Here is a 23246-nt window from a genome sequence, read left to right as displayed (position 1 = left end):
GCGTGTGCGCAATTGGTGGCAATTCTCACCGGAGAATCGTGGGAGCGCCGTCAGAACCAGTCTCGGGTTTGACGCCCATTCTTGCCCCCAAGCCGATCCTAATTTTGGCGGGGAAGCTCGCAAAATCCCGTCCCATGTTCTCCCAGAGAAATGAAACCTCATTATTGTGCCAAGTGGACAGCATAAAAGTAAAATACAAACAAAGTAATGAACATAGGTGGCTTGTAATCAATTTAATGGTTTAGCACAAGTTTCTAGAACCCAATTCAAGGGTCAGATAAGAAATAGTCTACAGATCCACTGTGGGCAACAAAATTTGTTTGTGTAGCAGTTCAAGCGGCGTTACACAAATCATGTCGATTTTTCAGGGGGCGGACAGACATTATTTGCATAGTGGGTTTCTTCAATTATATCTTGTGGCCGCAAGTGGCGTCTGCCTCCCCCCCACCCCCCAAGTAATTGACCTAAATCTGCTTAAGCGGTACTACATGAAAGAATAACTCCCCTGGTTGGAAACTGAGGGTGGAAATCTCCCATCCTACCTGCGGCAAGTTTGGTGGTGGGTGGGAGGGGAGAATCTAGTGGGAGCCAAAAAGCTGAAAATTCAGTCGGTGAACATTTACATTGCAGTTCTCCCAGTTAATGGCGAGTTAATGGAGGATCAGTCAAGACACTTTGAGGCGAGTGCAGCAAAGCCTCTCTGGCATAGTGTTGATGCACTGTTCAGGTCAGACAGGTTCCTGCCCTCCATCTCCATGCCAAACTGGACTTATGGACCCTTCTGTCTCACCAATTGGATCAGTACAGTGCCTGGGATTGTAGAATACAATCCTACAAGGTTCTCCTTCCCGCTGGTGCCACAAACCAGTGTCTGTCTGGATAGCATTGTGCTACAGGACGCATGCAGCTATCGCAATAAAGGTCTGAAGCTCACCCATGAGTGGAGTGCGAGGTGAGGTCGGTTTGTATGTGCGGGGGGGAAGGGGGGTATGCATGATAAAAACAAGTAGGGGGCAAATTGGATAAAGGACTGTGCAAGGAAGGGGACGCAGCGAGGGCTCGCAATGGCAGGCAGAGGGGCAGGAGGTGGATGAAGACGACGAACAATGAAAGGCAGAGGGAAGACTGAAGGGAGGGAGGCTGGACCCTGATAAGGCTGCAGGAATAGCTCGCAGACATGAGGGTCCATGGAATAACATTGTTTCCTGGAAGGGGATACAGGAAGTCTCCAGATGTGGTAGGTAGAAATCGAAGCTTGGGCACCTCACCTCACAGGCGATGGGCTCGGTAGGAGCTTGGTTGAATCGAGGAACAGACTTCTTTTTGAAGCTGCTAGCCTTTTACTTCTAGCTTGCTGTCACCCTGCAAGATCTGATGAAGACAGGAGCGTGGAGAGTGTAATAAGGGTGTGCTGGACTGGAAAAGTCAGCTGTTGGCCTGTAAGGAGGGGAACTCACCTGGGCATAATTAATGAGGCTCCAAGCACAGAATCTGGAATGGGATCTCGCCATTCTGGCCAGCAGGAGAGGCGCTGCTCAAAAAGGGAGAATTCCACCCTGAGGGTTTGAGGCAGAACACAACACTGCTTGAATTATTTGCTGAATCACCTGCCCTTCTGAATCAATTTTTCCTGTCAAACTTAATTATCTAAAATGGAACAGATGCTCCAATATAAAAGGGTCTCTTATTAAATGCAAAAAATATTGAACTGATCACTTACTTGTGCAATCAATTTTTAAAGTTATAACCAAATGCAAAGGTTTTTAATTTGGTTGTCATCACAAGTTCTGAAAGAATAATGATTTTTTCTGAAAATATAGAATGTATTCCAAAGAAAATTACACAGTCTGAGAATATGGGCTTCTCTGACAAGGCAGCATTTATTGCCCATCCTAGTTGCCCTTGGTAAACCTTCATCTTGAACCACTGCAGCCTGTGTGGTGAATGTGTTTCCAAAATGCTATTAAGTAAGGAGTTCCACAATTTTGACTCACTGAAAATGAATGTGTGCACTGACAATGAATGTGTTGGTGATATATGTTCTAGTCAGGTGATGCAGGAAATCTGGAAGTGATAATGTTCACATTCACCTGTTGCCTGAATGTTTGGCAAGTTTCTTTCTTGGAGATAATACACACTGCGATAGAGCACGTCAGCAGGAGACACATCTTTTTTTCCCACCAGATGACAGGAAGATATTGAGACAGATGACTGGCAAAAGTAGGTGGAGGTGGTAGAATGGGTTAGCTCATGAAGCATTATTACCGGAACATGGATGCAAGGCAAAAGAAAGTTTGATTACCTTACAAAGCTAACAAATTTTAAACCACCCAAGTCATGTCTTATTACTCAGTTGATCTCTGCACAATTTTCCCTCCGTTAATTCCCATCACTCTTGTTTAATCATGGCAGCAAAGTTCACTCCATTTTCTTATACTCTTACAACAGCACATTGTACCTGCTACCCTCTTCAATATGACTTCCCTGTCTCCCAACACCCCTGCCTTCTTTCTCATACCAACAGCACTGTTTTTATCTGACATGTTTCTTATCAAATCTTTTTAATACTCTACACAAACACACTCTCTATTTTCTCTCAAGACAGACATGCACACAACAACTAACGGACAGCCCAGGAGACTGGACATTCTACATTTGTCTGCTGTGACCAACGAAGAGCAAGTTAAGGTGATTGTGGGCAGGGTGCAAAGTACAGCAAATAAAGAGGCCAGAGGACAATTTTACCTTGGTTCACTTTGCACTTAACCCTTACCCTCACACATAATGCATGTCATGTTGCTGCTACTTTCAGAAGCCACCTATTTGCCTTTGCTTACCCATTACACGAAATGATAAGACATTGTCCCTTTCTTCCACTTCAAATTCAGAAGCTCCACATAGCCCTCAAGGATGGTGTAACCATTCTATGATTCTACAAGCACCACTTAACTTTTCACTTGAAATGACGACTCAGATATTGGCACTGCACATCGATTCAAGGGTACGCTAGAGGTAGCTGCACATGGAGATACATCCAACATTAGGCTGCAAGGACAAAGGCAAAGGAAAAGGATAACCTGTATCCAAGCCCTACTACAGAGGGTACATGACACTGAGGTTCCACCATGCATACGTACATAGGGCGGGATTCTCCCGAATCCCCCGATGGCCTGATGCCGGCGTATAAAAATGGTGTGAACCACTCCGGCATAGGCCAACCAAAAGTTGCGGAATCCTCCGCACTTCCCGGGGCTAGGCCGGAGCCGGAGGGATTGGCACCGTGCCAACCGGCACGAGTTAGCGCATGCACAAAACCGCCGGTGTGGTTCCGCGCATGCGCAGACCGGCCGGTGTATTCTTGCATATGCACAGGGGGCGTCTTCTCTGTTCCAGCCATGCCGGAGCCTACAGAGACCGGCGTGGAAGGAAGGAGTGCCCCCACAGTACAGGTCCGCCCACAGTTCGGTGGGCCCCAATCGTGGGCCAGGCCACTGTAGGGGAACCCCCCAGGCCAGATCCCCCCCCCCCCCCGGGCTGGATCCCCCCCCCGGGCCAAATCGCTCCCCCGGGGCCGGATCCCCCCCCCCCCCGCCGAGTCCCCTGAGGACCGCCCCAGCCGACATACCTGCCATGTCCCACCATGTGGGGCCATGTTCATTTCACGCCGGCGGGCCTGGCCAGAAACGGACGGCCGCTCGATCCATCGGGGCCTGGAGAATTGCCGGCGGGGGGCCACTGCCAACGGCCCCCAACCAGCATGATGTCCCGCCTGAAAACCGCCGCCGGAGAAACGGCAGTCGGCGTCGGAACGGTGGGGCAGGATTCACGTCGCGCCCCCGGGGATTCTCTGACCCGGCCGGGGGGGGGGGGGGGGGGGGGGGGGGTCGGAGAATCCCGCTTACGATCTTTGTAGACCAAGTTGAAGAACATGGAAGTGTCCAGCTACAGTTGTTTCGAGCCCAGTCAGTGCAGCCACTGCTCCCTTGCAATCTAGGGAAAAGAGCGATCGCTGCAAAGTCCATCTCTCATCATCTGTGGTGAACCTAATGGAACTTATCAGCATGGTTGAAGAGGGCCTTGATCTCCTCACTCATGCACCGATGTTCCAGCCTGTGAAATACAACATATCGCCTGTGGCTCCCTGGAAACATACAGTGGTGGAACAGTTGAACGCCACAGTCACTGAGGGCCACTGGCATGGGGTTCTTGCCACTGTGGCTACCGGTCTGGCTGCAAGATCAGCAAGAAATACCCACCCATGGCTCACTCAGATTGAAGATGTAACTGGCAGGGTAGATAATGGAGTGCCAGTAGAAATGGCATATCTGGACATCCACTAAGCATTTGATAAGGTGCTACACGAAGGATTAATAGACAAGATAGGGATATGGATATGGATGGAGAGGGTTGTCCTATGATGAGAGGCTGAGTAAATTGGGTTTATATTGTCTGGAGTTTAGAAGAATGGGAGGCACTTTCATTGGAACTTACAAAATTCTGAAGGGGTTTGCTTGATAGGGTGGAAGCTGAGGGATAGGGTGGCCAGGCAGCAACTGTTGTGGGCTGTGGCACTAGCTCGTAGGAATGCCAAATGGGCCTGCCCCATCACCAGCAGGTCCTGCAAGATACAAGACAAGATGCATGACGCGTGATTAGACTGCGGGCCGGGTATGATGTGGGGCTGAGGGTGGTATAGGGGTAGTATCGGGTGAGAGTGGTGTGGGGGTGATGTTGAGGGGGTGGGGTTGAGACGTGTCATGGGGAACCGCAACTAAGTGGCGCCTCACTTCCCCGGCCGCAGCTGAACTGCATCTCCACCAACCACGTTCAGGGACCTCGTATTTCCAAATGCAGTCACTGCAATCTCATTCATCGTCAGTTAAACTTCATGGGGCAGGATTCTCTGTTTCTGAGACTAAGTGTTGACGCCAACGCAGAATTCATGGACTTTAGTGACAGAAAAACTGGCGCTGCACCTGGACCAATTCTACTACTGTTAAGGGGCTAGCATGTGGAATACAATCGATTACAATGAGAAACAGTGCCAGATTTGCCAGTTCCACAATTCTCACTCAGGAGACTGATAAACTGCAGCTACATGTACACACGGCACTCCCCACACACACCATCCCAGCCAACAAGATGGCAGCGAGGAGAGCAGCCCCCGAAGTTTACCGATGCCAAACTGGAGTTTACCGATGTGGTGGAGGAGTGACGGATGACCGCTGCCAGCCAGCACAGGTGGCAGAGGCCATCAGCGCAGTAGGCAATACTGCCCGGACCAGCCAGCAGTGCCGTAAAAAACTGCACGACCTTCTCAGGGCGGCCAGGGTGAGTAGGCTGCATTTGGAAATTCGAAATCAGCATTTAACCTTTAAATTATTGGACTGTGCTAGGATATCAAACATGGATAGACTTTTGGCTTTAACCAGAGCCAGAGATATGGGGCGGGATTCTCCTTTCTCCGATGCCAAAATTGTGTTGGGCGAACGGCTGGAGAATTCCCGTTGGAGCCGAAATCAGGGGGGGCGGCGCCGCTCTTGCGAGGCTCCGCCCGTTCTAAAACGGCATACTCACAGAGTATGCTGCACGCCATAAAGACGGCCTCAGGATGTCACCCAAGGCTCTTCCCCGATGCTCCGCCCCCGATGGGCTGAGTTCCGAATGACATGAGTCAGTCATGATATGTTCTTTCGGGATCCCAGTGTGGCGGCTGTGACTGAGTCCAGCTCTACCACAGTCGGGAGGAAGCCTTTGGCGAGGGCTGGGGGCATGGTGGGGGGTGGTCCGGGGTGGAGAGTCTGGCCAAAGGGGGGCACTATTTGGCAGACTGGGTCTGCGTGCTGCTGGTGCCATGTTGCCTGGCGCAGCTACTGCAGGTCACGGACCTGGCAATTTTCCGGCTGTATCTGCAGCTAGAGCCGGGGGCTTTATGCTGCATGCCTGTTAGCCCCCCACCAGATGGAGGATCGGTGGAGGTTTTACGCTGTTTTTCCTGCATAAAATGCCACTGTTCCCTTGCCGACGTCAGCACTCGTCTCAAAATCGGATAATCCAGCCCATGCTTTTGGATCAAATATCTGAAGCCTTAAAAACATTTCTTGGTAAGCATTAATTTCCGGCTGCTTTAATGGCACAAATGGGCTCTTTGCCAATGACCCCAAAGATGAAGGATACAATGTTAACCGCATTTTGAGATTGTTCGAATATAGGGCCCAACTGTCTGTAAAAAAGAATTATGAACAAAAAGAACAGAGACTGTTTTGGGAGCTATAGCAGGCAGCAGGAGTTAGGCAATTATGGAAGGAGGTTGACCCCAGGAATAGCCAAGGGGTGGCCAACAGGTGCTGGTTTAGCACAGTGGGCTAAACAGCTGACTTGTAATGCAGAACAATGCCAGCAGCGTGGGTTCAATTCACGTACCGGCCTCCCCGAACATGACAACTAGGGGTTTTTCACAGTAACTTCATTGAAGCCTACTTGTGACAATAAGCAATTATTATTATCACAGGTCCTTCAGATGTGACTCTAAGAATCATTGTGCTTAGTTGCCCAAAAATGAAAAACCTCGTTTTGAGACGGCAAGGAAGGTATGGAGAGTGACAAGGATGATACCAGCCAATCTGAAGGAATTGTTTGGCCACCAGTTCTCGATAGCGGGTGTGCATCCACGTTATGTAGAGTGGACTGGCTAAATTGTTACATGGATTCTTTAAGCAAGGAAGATTGAAGTAAAGTCAAAGAATGTGACAGTTCTACCTGTTTCAGGTTCTATGATGGTAACATAATGAAATCACTAAAGCAAATAGTAATTCTATGTAAAATAGCAGTGGTAAATCACTTTATCAGGACTGAATTTGTATTAGAACATAGAACATAGAACAGTACAGCACAGAACCGACCCTTCGGCCCTCGATGTTGTGCCGAGCAATGATCACCCTACTTAAACCCACGTAACCCGTATACCCCTAACCCAACAATCCCCCCATTAACCTTACACTACGGGCAATTTAGCATGGCCAATCCACCTGACCCGCACATCTTTGGACTGTGGGAGGAAACCGGAGCACCCGGAGGAAACCCACGCACACACGGGGAGGACGTGCAGACTCCACACAGACAGTGACCCAGCCGGGAATCGAACCTGGGACCCTGGAGCTGTGAAGCATTGATGCTAACCACCATGCTACCGTGAGGCCCCCTATTGAGTGAAATACTTTTACTGTTCAGTAAGCCTTCACTAGGTTAATCCCAGAGCTGAAGGGGTTGGATTACGAGGAGAGGTTGAGTAGACTGGGACTGTACTCGTTGGAATTTAGAAGGATGAGGGGGGATCTTATAGAAACATATAAAATTATGAAGGGAATAGATAGGATAGATGCGGGCAGGTTGTCTCCACTGGCGGGTGAAAGCAGAACTAGGGGGCATAGCCTCAAAATAAGGGGAAGTAGATTTAGGACTGAGTTTAGGAGGAACGTCGTCACCTAAAGGGTTGTGAATTTATGGAATTCCTTGCCCAGTGAAATAGTTGAGGCTCCTTCATTAAATGTTTTTAAGGTAAAGATAGATAGTTTTTTGAAGAATAAAGGGATTAAGGGTTATGGTGTTCGGGCCGGAAAGTGGAGCTGAGTCCACAAAAGATCAGCCATGATCTCATTGAATGGTGGAGCAGGCTCGAGGGGTCAGATGGCCTACTCCTGCTCCTAGTTCTTATGTTCTTATGTTCAATGAAAAAGACCCAAATGAAGTTGGACATGGAGCATGATGCAACTTTCAGTGATTTGAAATTTACACAGTCGGGACATTATTGTATTCCTTTAAGGTCTATCATCGCCAGACAGATATTAAAAGAGATGTTAATGGCAGGTGGTGACAGGGATTTAAAAGGAGAAGAAACAAATTATTACAAAACTACATTGACAATTTGTGCATCCCTCTGGCCAGAGGATGGAGCTTTTGTTCAAGGATACGGGATACTGGATGAAGAATACACTAGACTTGAGGTTATTAATGAGGTTTGTATAAAGCACAAGAGAATGTCATCATGATCTGTATCATGTTATGTAGACATGCACACAATGAGATACAGACAGGCAGCTAATGAACACAGAGAACAGGACATAACCAATCAGCAGGCAGAACATTTTGAGGTGATTTCCCACTATAAAAGGCACGAGGCACTCATACTCCAGCTCTTTCCACTGGGGACATCTACAGAGTGAGTCAGGTGTATATATCGCATAACACCTACAGCACGTGGCTAAGAGCTAGTCTGGTTCAGTCAGACAGAGTAATCACACTTAGGTTAGCAGAGAGTTGAACTCACAGAGAACTGAACTAACTTTGTGACTGGTTCAATAAATCAAATTGAACTAACTTCAGGGTCTGGAGTATATTTCAATTATAGCTGCATCCAGTTGCAGCCCATGTTATCTCAGTGTGCTTAACACGACATGGTACCAGAAGACAGCCATCCCGAGGTGGTTTACCTCAATCTGTTCCATGACAACCAGCAAATGTATCCCGGCACCATGGAGAATATCCAGGCTCCTCAACAGCTGCTGACCTCCGGCAATCTCAGTGCTAACTAGCAGACTTTCAAGCAAAGGTTTCTGCTGTACATCGAAGCCTCAGAACTCGAGTGTGCGTCTGATACAAGAAAGATCTCCTTCTTAACTAATCTTCGTCTACTAGCGCTGTCCTGCAACTTTGATGATATTGCTGACTCGATGATCGGAGACCAAATCATTTTTGGAGTTCACTCTGATCCTCTGAGAGAGCAGCTTTTAAAAATCAAGCATATGATCCTGTCAGTCGCGATTGAAACATGTACAGTGTATGAGCACGCCAAAAATCGGTATTCCCAATACAAATTGGCTGAAAATGAGAAACCTGCCTCCCATGAGGCAGAGAGTGTGCAGGCCATCGCCCGGATGCAGCGCCTCAGCATTGATCAAAGTGGCCATTTTGTGCGCTCTTCCCGAAGCCCCACGCATGCGCAATGCGAATGGGATAACGAAGCGTCCGATCACCACACTGCGCAGGTGCAAACGTCTGCCGACCGCACTGCGCATGTGCAACGACGCACGGAGCATAACAACGTCATGATGTGCCCAAACTGCGGCACCGCCCACTTAAAGAAACACTGCCCTGCAAGAGGCAGGCGATGTTTAAATTGCGGAAAGCCTCGACACTATGCAGCCTTGTGCAGATCTACACCACCAGTCAAGGGCCAGCGCTCCCAATTCCAACGTGTGTTCGGAGTGTCCAACAAGGTTTACAGAATTCTGATCCTGGCAGCACAACGGATCCAGAGGTCGATTGCCTGGAGCCCCCATACTATGTGGGCATCATTACCACACGTGAACATGCCTCACCGACATCATCACGGAGCCTGCCCATCCTCACTGTGGATTCTGCGGATGAATGGCGTGCGTTGAATCAAGTAAATCAATGCGCTATCCAGTTCAAGCTGGACGCACGGTGCTTCTGCCAATCTCCTTTCACAGGCAGATTTCAACCGCATCAAGAAGCCACCCAAGTTCCTTCCAGCAGCCTGCCAGCTCCTGGACTATAACGGCAATGCCATCACAGGACTGGGACCCTCCATCTGCTCGTCTCCAACAGGAGCATTCACGCAAGGCTAAGGTTTGAAATCGTCAAGCCAGACAGGGCCTCCCTGCTCGGCGCACATGCATGCAAGCAGCTAAACCTTATGCAGCGGGTCTACACAATGACCTCACCCAACGTGGATCTTCAAGCCGGCATTAACAACATCCTCGCTCAGTATCCGGATGTGTTTGATACAAGATGAAGGAGCGCCTGAAGGCACAGCTAAAGGATCTTCAGAACCAGGGAATCATCTCCAAAGTTACAGAACCAACTGACTGGGTCAGCTCGATGGCATGTGTATAAAAGCCTTCGGGGGAGCTGCGCATCTGCATTGATCCCAAGGATCTCAACCAGAATATAATGCGGGAACATTACCCCATCCCGAAGCGGGAGAAACTCACAAGTGAGATGGCACACACCCGGTTTTTCACAAAGTTAGATGCATCACATGGATTCTGGCAAATCCAGCTGGATGAGTCCAGCGGAAGGCTCTGCACCTTCAACACACCGTTTGGCAGGTACTGCTATAATCGTATGCCGTTCGGCATTGTCTCGGCCTCGGAGATCTTCCATGGAATCATGGAGCAGATGATGGAGGGCATTGAAGGGGCTCGTGTGTATGTGGACGACGTTAGCACATGGTCCACAACCCCCGAAGAGCACATCTCTCATCTACAGCAGGTATTCCGTCGTGTCCATGCCAATGGCCTCAAGCTGAACAGGGCCAAGTGTTGCTTTGGCATGTCGCCACTTAAGTTCTTAGGTGACCAGATATCTCAGCTGGGTGTGCGCCCAGACACAGACAAGGTCAAGGCCATCGAATCCATGAAGACCCCTGAAGACAAGAAGGCGGTGCTTCGCTTCCTAGGCATGGTAAACTTTTTGGGCAAGTTTATCCCAAACCTGGCCTCACACACCAGGGCCCTCAGACACCTGGTGAAAAAAATCTACTGCCTTTGAGTGGCAGGCAGCTCATCAAGCAGAGTGGTGGGAGCTGAAAGCCAAGCTCACCACTGCACCTGTATTGGCACTTTTTGACCCTGACAGGGAAATGAAAATCTCGACAGATGCAAGCCAGTACGGCATCGGCGCAGTGTTGCCCCAGCGCGATGACACCTCATCCTGGGCACCGGTTGCCTATGCATCACGGGCGATGACACCCACCGAGCAGACGGACGCCCAAATTGAAAAGGAATGCCTGGGCCTTCTCTCTGGAATTCTCAAGTTCCACGATTATGTCTACAGCCTGCCGATGTTCATCGTCGAGATGGACCACATTATCCACAAGGACCTGAATGACATGACGCCCTGGCTGCAGCGCGTCCTCCTCAGACTCAGGTTTAACTTTGAACTCGTGTACACAACTGGCAAGGAGCTCATTATTGCGGATGCCTTGTCCCGCTCCATAACCTTTCCTGCTGACCCGCCGGCATTCATCCAGCAGATCGAATCACAGGTGCAGGTGTGGTCATCCAGCAACCTCCCGGCGTCGGATGAAAAGGTGATCCGCATTTGCAATGCGACAGCCAAAGACCCTCTTCTGCAGTGTATCATGCGCCACCTCGCCAATGGCTGGCAAAAAGGGCAGTGCCCTCAATTCTTCAATGTGATGGACGACCTGACGGTGGATAATGATATCCTCCTCAAGCTGGACTGCATTGTCATTCCACTCAGTCTCCAGAGCTTGGTGCTCCGGCAAATCCAAGAGGGACATCTAGGTGTCGAGAAGTGCAGGCGCAGAGCCAGGCAAGCTGTCTACTGGCCTGGGATTAGTCAGGACATCTCAAATATGTTCCTCAACTGTCCGACCTGTCAGCGCTTCCAGCCAGCGCAGAGCAAGGAGACGCTTCAGCAGCACAAAGTCATGACCTCCACGTGATCCAAGGTGAGCATCGACCTCTTTCATGCCAATGATCGTGATTATGTGTTAATCATTGATTATTTTTCCAACTACCCAGAAGTCGTGAAGCTCTCGGAGCTCACATCCAAGACCGTCATCAAGGCCTGTAAGGAGATGTTCTCCAGGCATGGTATTCCACTCACTGTCATGAGTGACAACGATCCTTGCTTCAGCAGCCAAGAGTGGTCAAGATTTGCCCAGTTATATCAGTTTCATCACATCACTTCCAGCCCACATTACCCGCAGTCCAATGGGAAGGTTGAGAAAGGGGTGCACATAGTGAAGCAGCTCATCTGCAAGCCCGCGGATTCTTCTTCTACAGCCCATCTCTTAATTATGTGGTAAACAGACAGTTCAGCAGTATAGGCATGCATATTTCATTCCAGAAATGAATTACTGCTGTAAAAAAGATTTAAAACATTTAAAATAACTATTACAAAGTTTCTTGATAGAATAGCTTAACTTGTTGAGTTCTGTATACAATAGAAAAATATAATTAAAGGGCAGCTGGAGGGCAATGCTGGTTTTTGCAAATATTACCACATGTTCCTTCAGGGATCTCGGAACCTCAAGTACTTGTGGAAGAGTAAAATAAGAGATAATTATAGGCAAAGTGTGTTTCTTGTTCATTTTGGCAGATTATCTAAGAGCAGTAAACAAAGAGGACAGACAAGGTGGAATATAAATGTGGGTTTATTACCAAATTGCTGAGCTTTAGTATGCAAAGGCGATTAAACTCCCACCATCTTAGCAGGATATAACACATTTAATAACTCTCTCGATCTCTTGACTAACCTTCAGTTAACTATTAAATTCAGAAATGGCACTGCACAACATTTCAAATCGACAGGGTTCAATGTCATGCCGGCAATTAATCAAAGCCCTTGAATAAAAATTTCTTCAAAATGAAACATAATAACAGCATTTATAAAGCAATTTATCACAATTAGAGATCTCAAAGAGTTTCACACAAGCAATTACTTCTTAAGTTGAAGTTTGGTAACTATTATGTAGACAAACGTACTATGCACAGTTGAAATCTTACTCGGCCATCATCCCTGTGCTAACTGATCTACATTGTTAAAATAAAGATTTTGGTGGCTTGGTAACCATTTCATAATAATAATCTTTTATTGTCACAAATAGGCTTACATTAACACTGCAATGAAGTCACTGTGAAAAGCCCCTAATCACCACATTCCCCCGCCTGTTCGGGTACACAGTGAAAATTCAGAATGTCCAATTCACCTAACAGCAGGCTTTTCGGGACTTGTGGGAGAAAAACAGAGCACCCGGAGGAAACCCACGCCGACACGGGGAGAATGTGCAAACTCCACCCAGACAGTGACCCAAGCCAGGGCCCTGGAGCTGTGTAGCAACAGTGCTACCCACTGATTTTTATAATCATGTTCAAATCCCTCCATGGTTTTGTGTGTGTGTGACATTCTCCAGCCCTGTCTTCTTCTAACTCTTGCCTCTTGTGGATGAAGCACCTTGGAATTTATCCTGCGTTAAAACTGCTCAACAACTTGGTAGTAGTGGTTGTAATTTTGATGGCTTGACTAAATCACAGACAAGAAGAAAATAAAATTAATGGGCAGCAGGGTAGCATGGGGGCAGCAGGGTAGCATGGTGGTTAGCATAAATGCTTCACAGCTCCAGGGTCCCAGGTTCGATTCCCAGCTGGGTCACTGTCTGTGTGGAGTCTGCACGTCCTCCCCCTGTGTGCGTGGGTTTCTTCCGGGTGCTCCGGTTTCCTCCCACAGTCCAAAGATGTGCGGGTTAGGTGGATTGGCCATGCTAAATTGCCCGTAGTGTCCTAATAAAAAAAGTAAGGGGGTTTGTTGGGTTACGGGTATAGGGTGGATACATGGGTTTGAGTAGGGTGATCATGGCTCGGCACAACATTGAGGGCCGAAGGGCCTGTTCTGTGCTGTACTGTTCTATGTTCTATGTTCTATTTTAACCCCTACAAAAAAACTAAACTGCAGTGCAAATAAAAAATGTCCCCTTATTATGCAAAAATTAACTGTAATTATGGCAAGTTGGCTATCTTATCTGCCTTGATTTCATACCCTGAGCTTTCGGTTACTCATTTCCCACATATTGTAAAATTAAACACAGAAAATAAAGGTAAAATTTAGCAGCTATTAGGGAAGAATGGGGAATGGAACTGATTGAAGGAGCTATTCAAAGAGCAATATAGACACAATGGGTCAAATAGCCTCCCTTTGTGCTCGATGATTCTAGAAGAAAATGGCATAATGGCACTGGCATAAGCTCCAAGGAGAGACATTGATAAATCTGAGGCAATGGTATCTCTTGCAGAATTGTTAAATTATGAGCATTGCTGCTGCAAGTTGAATGTAAAAATACTTTCCTCACTGTCTGCTACAAGTGAACTTTACCAGCATTTTATATCGTAATTCATACAGGACAGCAGTGATTATTGTCCTTACAGAAGAACAATCATGTACTTCAGTAATGGAATAGTCAAACTGTTAAATGATATATGGATCAATTCTTTTACTTTTAAAAGAGGTTTACTTTACTGGTAAAGTGACAGTAAACTTATCTTTATAACTGCATTCTCTAAAGTCAAATTCAACTGGCTAGGAATTCTGTAGATTCTGGCACCTCTGAAAATCTGTTTATAGAATTCAGTTTCAGAGAAATAAACGAATGAAGAATGACCATTTCAGCATGCATGGATGTGACAATTGATTCTGAAATGCTCGGTCACTTCTGAGGACGAAAAAATAAATTTCGGTAATTGTAATTTGTTTAAAAATTAACTTTACCAAAGCAACACATTGTTAAACTGTGTTTTGCAAAATTGTATGAATTATAGAGACATAGTATTCCCAGCTCTCTGCAGCTCGGAATAAATGATTTGTAGCTCCAACACACAATCATCATAAAACCCAATAATGGCCTGATTTGAAATTCTTAGGAAAATGCACCCAATAGTGTGGTTTTGTGCTATTTAAAAGAAAGGGTCCAGTTTTAAACCCTGTCCTGTGCTAAGTTAGCTGGTCTGAACTGGGCATAAGAAGGAATATTACCAAAGGCCTCAGAATTCAATTCAGAATTCAATGAAGACAAAAGGAAAATGATTATGCTTTCCAATTGTTATTCGGTTACTCACCTATCTGAAAATGCATTCAACATCTGATGAGGTCAGCATCAAGCTCAGCTACAGTTGTTGACTTTGCTCATACTGGCCATCGAGGCTCTCACATGGAAAATAACCAAATGGGTGAGTGAGGGTTGCAGTTATCCAAGAAACACCACAAAAAGGCGAGGAAAAGTAGGGAAAATAGAGGGCGGGATTCTCTCACCCAGGGCCAGGCCGGAGAATCCCCACGACTGCCGCAAATCGCGCCATGACACCCCGACGCTGGGACGCGATTAATCGGCGCCAAGTGTGGTTGGCATGGCGCTGGTCTGGGGGCGCTCTACACGGCATCTCCTGCCGATTTTCTGCTCCGTTGTGGCCTGGCCCGTGATCAGGGCCCACCGATTGGCGGGCCGGCCTCTCAGGCTGGGGGCCTCCTTTCTTCTGCGCCGGCCCCTTTAGCCCTACGCCATGTTGCATCGGGGCCGGCGCAGAGAAGGGAGCCACTGCGCATGCGTGCGTTGGCGCCGGTGCCACTGCGCATGTGCGGATGCCGCAGCTCCCAGTTGATGCCAGGATCAGCAGTTGGCGCGGTGTTGGCCGCTCCTGTCCCATGCTTGCCCCCTGTAGGGGCCAGAATTGCTGATCCTGAGGCCATGTTGACGCAGTCGGGAAAAGCAACGGCGTTTCCGACGGCTTCAACACTTAGCCTCAGGATCACAGAATCCCGCCCAGAAAATTTAGCAGCCATGCCAAGTAATATCTCTTTGGTTGGGCAACTGTTCATTTTGGTTTAAAATTGGAAGAACTCCCATGAAGCCCAGGGGACTTGATTAACCTGCCTGACTGATCTGCCTGTGGGACTCGTGGAGCTTCCCCACCAGCCGGTGGGGGCCCGCCCAGCTGGGAATCATGGGAATTCAGAATAAAGGCCAGCCCGCACAGGGACCAGCATGTTGGTGTCCCAACGGGATTGTACTCTGTAAATGTGTTCGCTGTCGTAGGCAGACTTTTTGCAACCGTAAATAAACTTGCGTTCAGCTTACCATTCTGCTTCCCAGGTCTTAATAAAAATATAAACTAAAAAAAAACAAAAGTCCATACGTTTCAAAAAGTTGGAAATCACTTTCTTCATACTCATAACAGCCACCAGCCACAACCATCTTTCTGTGTGCTAGATAGTTGTGGTTGCTGGAGGTCAATCTTCTCAGTCTGGAACATTATTTCAGGAGTTCCTCAGGATAGTATCCTCGGCCCAACTGTCTTCAACTACTTCACCAATGACTTTCCTTCGATCATAAGGCCAGAAGTGGGGATGCTCAATGTGTTGTTCATCACGAGTTACAACTCCTCAGATACTGAAGCAGTCCTTGTACAAATACAGCAAGACTTGGACAGTATTCAGACTCAGGCTGATAAGTAAAATTCACGCCACGCAAGTGCCAGGCAATAGCCATCTCCAACAAGAGAGAACCTAATCTGCTGACATTCCATGCAATCGCTGAATCCCCCATCACTATCAACATGCTGGGGTTGACCAGAAACTGAACTGGAATATCATATAAATACTGTGACTACAAGAGCAGAGCAGATCAGAGATCAGGTCCCCTGCAGCATGTATGTTACCTCTTGATTCCCCAAAGCCTGTCCACCACCTACAAGGCACAAGTCTGGAGTGTGATGGAATACTCACCACTTGCCTGGATAAGTGCAGCTTCAACAACATTCGGGACACCATCTAGGACAAGACAACCTGTTTGATCGGCACCCCATATTTAAGCATTCGCTCCCTCCACCACCGATGCACAGTGACAATAGTGTGCACCATCAACAAGATTAAAGCTTCTTCAAGTGCACCGTCCAAAGCTGCAACCTTTGCTATCTAGAACGACAAACAGACACATGGGAACACCCCTGCCTGCATGTTCCCCTCCAAGTCACACAATATCCTGATTTACAACCATATCATCGTTCCCTCACTGTTGCTGGGTAAAAATCCTGGAATTCCCTTTCTCACAGCACTGTGGGAGTTCCTACAACATTTGGACTGCAGTGGGTCAAGAAGGCACCTCAGCAGCACATTGTCAAGGGCAATTAGGGATGGGTAATAAATAGGGCCTCGCCAGTGACACCCCCATCCCAGGAACGGATAAAATAAATCTCTAAATTTCCTGATGCAGGCTGTCTCACTACCCATCATAACAGTTTAAAAACACAGTTCAATCACACATTGGCTGGCTTCAAATTGGCGCGTTAACGTTTGTCGTATTTGATAGATACTGGCCTCACCATAAATGAATTGCCAAGCAGATTGGCCGAGGTCACTGACAAGTGTGAGAAAAGATGATCTGTTTATGCAATTATGGCCTTGACAAGGTGGGAAGGGAGCAGAGAGATGGCTCAGGGTAGTTTCATTGAATGTCAATGCAAAGCAGGTACCTTTGAGATGGGGGGGTGGGGCAGGAAAAATCTCTTTTCATCCCTTGTGAGAACTGGTCCACTCTCCTCCCAAGGGTCGAGGGTGTATGTGGTGATGTAGCTCTGGCTGTATGCTGGCAGAGTTGCGCACACAATCGGACCAGGCAAAAGTTTCCGTGGTCAAAACAATAGAAGATGAGGTTGTCCCTGACAGCCCTGCCATGTCTCTGTATGGCCCTGCTATCTGGGGGATATATCTGTCCTCCATCTCATATTCTTCCTGTCATCCTCAACGGAGAAGGTTAGTTATTTGCCACTGGCAATTCTCCCCTTTGCAAAGCCATATTGTGCAAGGCACAACAGATGGCGACAAGTCTAGATAGCCTCCAAGGCACTTAATGTAAAGATCTGCTGGACCAATCAAGGCATTGGAAGTGCACTTTGAGAAATTCTGGGCGGAATTTACCGGCTGTTCATGCCGGTGAGAAATTTCTGTCCCACACCTACCCACGGGTTTCCCAGCGACAAGGGGTGCTGTCAAAAGGAAATCCCATTGACAATGGCGGGACCCGTAGTTCCCACCAGTGGGCCGCCTCCCACACCGAAAAACAGGCAGTGGGGTGGTTGGTAAATCCTGCCCTCTCTATGTCTTCTTCACGATTGCCTTTGTTGTGCACTATGTAGCATTGTAATGCTCCTCTGCAGGGCTTTGGTAATGACACACTTGTCTCCTAAGCTACGTTCTGATGGAATAATCCAATTCTGCAATTGGGCAGGGGCCTCAAATACCTGTAGCAAAATAGGGCATTCCTGAAGATGTACGTACCATGAGAACTCCCTGGGAAATGAACTCCTACCTGAATATTTTTTTTTCTGTGATTACAGACAACGTGAATGTTCCCCCACCAACGCCACCTCTCCCCCCCGCCCCCCCCCCTCCCAAAATGTAAAACATGGCAATGACTTGCTATGCTGCCACTTCAGGAACCAAGCACAAGCCCCACCTATTTGCCAATCCAACCGGTGTGCTGTTTAAGCACTGAGCACCAGGATTTTCATCCTCACCTCATCTTTCTGCTATATTCCCTCAGTAACGTCCCTTGAGCTGCTGGGTTAGTCAAAGGCAAAACCTCACCTCAGATCGTAAGATTGAACAACCTTGCCTGATGCTTGTCAGATTTAATGAAGCAGGAATCAGGAGGCTCTCATATCATGTATGCCACTGACATATTCTTGAAAATAGCACTGAATTCGGTATGCTCCCTAATGAATGAGTATTCATAGCATGCAAATGGAAACCTACCACTGGATGGAGAGAGGCCGGCACATGACAAACGCTGCTGACTTAATCTCTGCACCTTGTCAAAGTTTTTCTCCCACCTAATTCAGTCCCCCGCATACCTTGTTTATGCTTTTACAGGTTCCATAAAATTCTACCCAAAACTTAATTTCTTCTCATGAATTTCCCTATTATTGTTTTTGTCAATCCAACAGCATACAGTATATACATCTGAGGAATGCAAAGTAGTTCAGTGTTTCAAAGCCTTAACCTGACAGAAATGAAGCCCAAAATAGCCTGAACACTAACATATTTAGTTACTCTTTCCATAAAAATTTATCATTTTCTTTTCAAAAACGTGAAACCTCAGGATCAGGTCATTTCAAATTCCTACCTGGAGAGAAATGTAACTGTTTGTGTTAAATATTAATGTTCAAATAAGGAATAGAATTACTTCTTTTTTTATCATTCACTGAATGGAACACATTGAATTTCTTTATAAATTAATTTTCATACAAAATGCTGATCCATGTTTATTTTTTTTAACATAAATCACTGTTAGTTATGTTCCACACTGCTGATTTACACTAATGTAGCTGTCTGAAAGCAGTATGCATTTTTATCACATCAGCCAAAGCCACCCCTCTGTAGAGTGCACTCCTGCTATACAATCCACTGTTCCTTTGTAGTACAGAACTTGAGTATTGCTGAAAAAGAAACATGCTGGTGAAGCTTTTCATCATGCATTCATCCAATCAGATGCAAGAATGGCAAACTTCAAAGGGAATTTATACTGCATTTGAAAATGCTGCTGATTGGTTGCCAAGTCAATATGATTGGTCGAGGAATTGCCATGGAGAGTGTACTCGTGAATTGTTGTCCACAACCCTTTTGTTTAATTCAATAAAATGTGCAATGCCTGGACATGTTCCTTTTGCTTGCAGAGGACAGGTTCCTGCATATCACACAATCACACAATTGTCACCGGACAGAGGGATCGTATAGAGGGAGACCATTTGGCACGGGCTCTTTGAATGAATAACTCATGTAGTGCCATTCTCTTGCCTTCTCCTGATAACCATGGTTCTTTTTCAAATAGCTGTCTAATTTCCTTTTGAATGCCTCGATTGAGCCTTTTCACACACTCACAAGCAATGAATTCCAGATCTTGCCCACCACTGCGTGAAAATGTTTTTTCTCAAAGTGATTGCTTCTTAGACAAATTATTTTTGTTGTTTATACTTTTATGAGTGGGAACAGTTTCCTCCTACATGCTCTGTCCAGATCCCTCATGATTTTGAATAACTATCATATTTCCTCTCAGCTTTCTCTTCTCCAAGGAAAATATTTCCAACTTCTCCAGTCTATCTTTATAACTGAAGTTATCAATATATGCAGCTTCTTGCAAGCCACATTATGAGCTCAACTGATCATTCCTGCATTTGCCCTGATGAGTACAAGATGAAATGCTTTGACAGCATGTCTCCTTTCAGCAACAATCAGCTGTTCCCAAAAATGCTTCTAGTTTATATTGATATATTTAATTTATTATTGTTCGGAAAATAAAGGCAGTTTTAAGGGATTTATATTTGAATTGATAAACATTAGAAATAAGGTATAGTTTCAAATGGGTTTAATTTAATGTTTCCATGCCTGGAAGTGTAGAGAGCCCTAAAGAGGACACGGTGTGAAGAATAAATAAAAGGCATAAGCATATGGGTGTTGCTTAATAACTGGGGCCTTAAGGTAGAGATGCTTTTCAGTTTTAGTTTAGCTAATTTGATTTCAGTTGAAGAGAGGCAGTGAGAAAGAAGGTAGCTCTAACAGCTCTGCTAGAAGTAGTTGTTTTTAGAAGACTAAAGAGGAAACATTTTTCTCAGCCTTACAAGAGGAAAAGCCATAATATGGAGTAATAGTTAAGAAATGGTTAAGAAATGAGATGCCAGAAGTCCAGCTAGTGTGGAGTTAAGTGAATACAGACCAAGGTATTATTCAGAACAATTCAAGGAAGAGTAAACAAAATGTTCTGAGTTAGAAACAATTGCAGTAACCAGATTTAAAGTTGGACAGTAGCCTTCAGAGGTAAAACAAACATCTGATGCCATTTTAATACAGTCTGGAAAGTGCAAGCTAAAGCAATTGTGAACAGTTTTCACAGCATTTCAAGACAAATAAATTTTAAAGGGGTTGGTGAAAACCCAGGACTAGATTTGCTGTTAAAAGTGGAGCAGAAGCTTTATTTGAACATGTCATTTGGAAAATATGGTCTGGATTTTGGAATGTAAACTGCTAAGGGAAGGTATTCTTATGAGAGAAGATTTTAAAGTGTTTTTGGGAGTGAAGGTTGGAAACTCGTAACAATCATCTGGGGGGCTTCTGAGGAGACATCTACAAGCATTCACTAGGGGTTCAAAGTGGATAGTGTACTTGCCCACAGCCATCTTGCATGCTTAAAAGGGGCTGTATGTTAATGATGCTATTATAGATTAAGATGTACGTCGTAATCTGTGTTATTCCTAAAACCTCTGTGCAATTGTTAAACTAAGCGGAGAGTAAAGGTGTATTATATCATAATCCAAATTTTTCATGTTCACTAAATGCTTTTCTTGTTGAAACTAATTTACATCCTGTGACTCTGTTCCTTCAAGTTTTATTTTTTTTTAAACTAAAAATTATGGGGCTGGTGTCTCCATACCATGAGGCCTTGTGCCGACGCCAACGGAGGATCTGTGGTGTTTCACGGTGGCAAAATCGTCACAAAACTCTCACCGATCCACAACCGGTGAGGGGCTAACACCTGGTCCTGGTGGCTCCGATTTGGAGGGGGCAGAGCATTGCTACCTGGGGTCAAACCGGCACCTGCCCCGATTCCGGCGTCGGGAGCCATTTTCCACCTGATCGCACTTTCCGATTTCAGCTACAGAGAATCCCACCCATGGTCTTTGGCACAGGGTTCCATTCTGGGATCTTCTCATCCAGTTATAAAATCAACTGGAATCAGAACATTATGGATAAGGAGGTTATCAATTTGAAATAACTACAAGTCCATTTGAAACAATGGGCTGGATTTTCCAATTCTGTGACCAAGTGCCAACGGCAATTTGGAAACTGTGGTGTTTTACAACGCCACAATCGGCGGCGAACCCTCACCGAGTCCGGGACCAGTGAGGCGCTAGCAGCTGCGCCGGGTAGAATTCCCGGCTCCCGCGACAAAAACGGCCGGAAAATGGCCGGGTCTGTGGCCGTGCATGCGCATGGCGACGGCCTGCAGTGGTCGTGCCGTTCAACATGGCGCTGGCCGCCCGTGGACCCAACCTGCCAGATAGTGCTCCCCTGGACCACCCCCTCGTCACCCCCAGACCACCTCCCACCAGTCCCCTCAGCTCTCGCCGAAGCACGCCCCCACCTCCCGGCCAGCGGCACGGCTTCCCCCCATCTGTGGCGGTCCTGGACACAGTCTGCAGCCGCCACGCGAGTTCACGAAAACCGAGAGCACAAGTGAACTGCGCCGTCGTGAACTCAGCCCATCGGGGCAGAGCATTGGGAGGGCCTTCAGGTAACGTCCTGAGGCCGGCCCAATGGCATGCGGCATACTGCCCGATTATGCCGTTTCTGAAAACAGATGTCGCCCCCGATTCGATCATAGAAAGATTCTCTGCCCAATCGCTGATTCCGAAATCAGCCCAATATATTTAGTTGTTCTTCTTGGTTTCCATTTATTTTAAAACTGCTATTTTACAGCAACAGTTTTGATAGTCAGATCAATCCTCATCAGCTGTATTTGTCGAGGTAAAATGGGAGGTTACTGTTTTGGGTATAGCTCTTTGTTATAGCTAAGAACTGAAAGATAAGGGAATTGAACTGGGGTAGGGTCTGGGAGGAAGAGGGTCTGGGAAGAAGAGGAATAAGAGAGCTATTTTGTGTTGTGAAGAAAATACTTGTAAATTTGGAAGATTGTTGCTTTTGTTGCTTCATGGTTTTTAATTGTCCCACCCTCACTAAAATAATCTTCGTCACTCTTCACCTCTTTCAAACTTTTCAAAAGAAGTGTTATCTCTTTTCCTTTCCTCCTTTAGTTAGCTCCATTAAAGGCTCATTTATCTTCCTGTTCTGAAATATTAATGTGCCTTTTTATAAATGCTAGTAGAGCTACTATGTACTTCCTGCATTGTTTATTTTTGTTATAGGAGTGCTACGGTTGGACAGATTATTTCATCTGCATTGCCAGTAGCCCAATTGCACACAGATAAGAGCAGATCCAATGGACTAGGCTGGTCAACTCTTTCAGAAAAAAGGAATGTGAATACTTAAGGGGACAATAGCATTTCTAAAATCTGGTCAAGTACTACTGAGTTATCTGCTCAAAGGTAGGTCAGTCTCACAGAATCACTATCTCCGCCCCAGGGCAAGGAGAAAGGTCCAGAATCCACCCCAGCCATGATGGGGTTTGAACCCCAGGCTGTTGGCCATAGAGTCAACTGAGCCAATAACCCACCCACATAGAGTTAGAGTTGCTGTGCCAACATACACTTTTGCATGTATAGTGTAGCCTGGAGCTTAGAATGTGATGGTGGAGACTCGAATTACTGACATGAATCTCTCTTTCTCTTACCACCTGACATTGCTGTTTGTTGGAAGGATTTACATGTTAACACTCAACCTGTTTGGTCACATTATGATTGCACCTTCCATGGCTATCTAGTCCTGAGTGGGACTTGAAGTTTATATCTAGTCCTGAGTGGGACTTGAACCTTAAAGTTCTGGCTCAGAGGCAGGGACGCTATCCACTGTGCCGTAAGATCTTCACTGAAGTAACTTACATGGTCATTAAAACAGGCTGGAGTTGAATTAAAAACAGCAGATAAAATTGTTGAAGTATTACGCAAGACAGAATGCTTTAGCTGTATACGTGTTGATGC

The 23246-nt window shown here is 46.5% G+C and overlaps 1 protein-coding gene across 1 annotated transcript in view; it reads right to left on the bottom strand.

Moving 5' to 3' along the window:
• The window catches only part of LOC119973064 (receptor-type tyrosine-protein phosphatase gamma-like), a 1019600-nt gene that overhangs the window by 811381 nt on the left and 184973 nt on the right, over positions 1 to 23246 (bottom strand). The window lies entirely within an intron of this gene.

The sequence above is a fragment of the Scyliorhinus canicula genome, chromosome 11, assembly GCF_902713615.1.
Source record: "Scyliorhinus canicula chromosome 11, sScyCan1.1, whole genome shotgun sequence".
NCBI classification, from domain to species: domain Eukaryota; kingdom Metazoa; phylum Chordata; class Chondrichthyes; order Carcharhiniformes; family Scyliorhinidae; genus Scyliorhinus; species Scyliorhinus canicula.
This window is presented reverse-complemented; position numbering and strand designations above follow the sequence as displayed.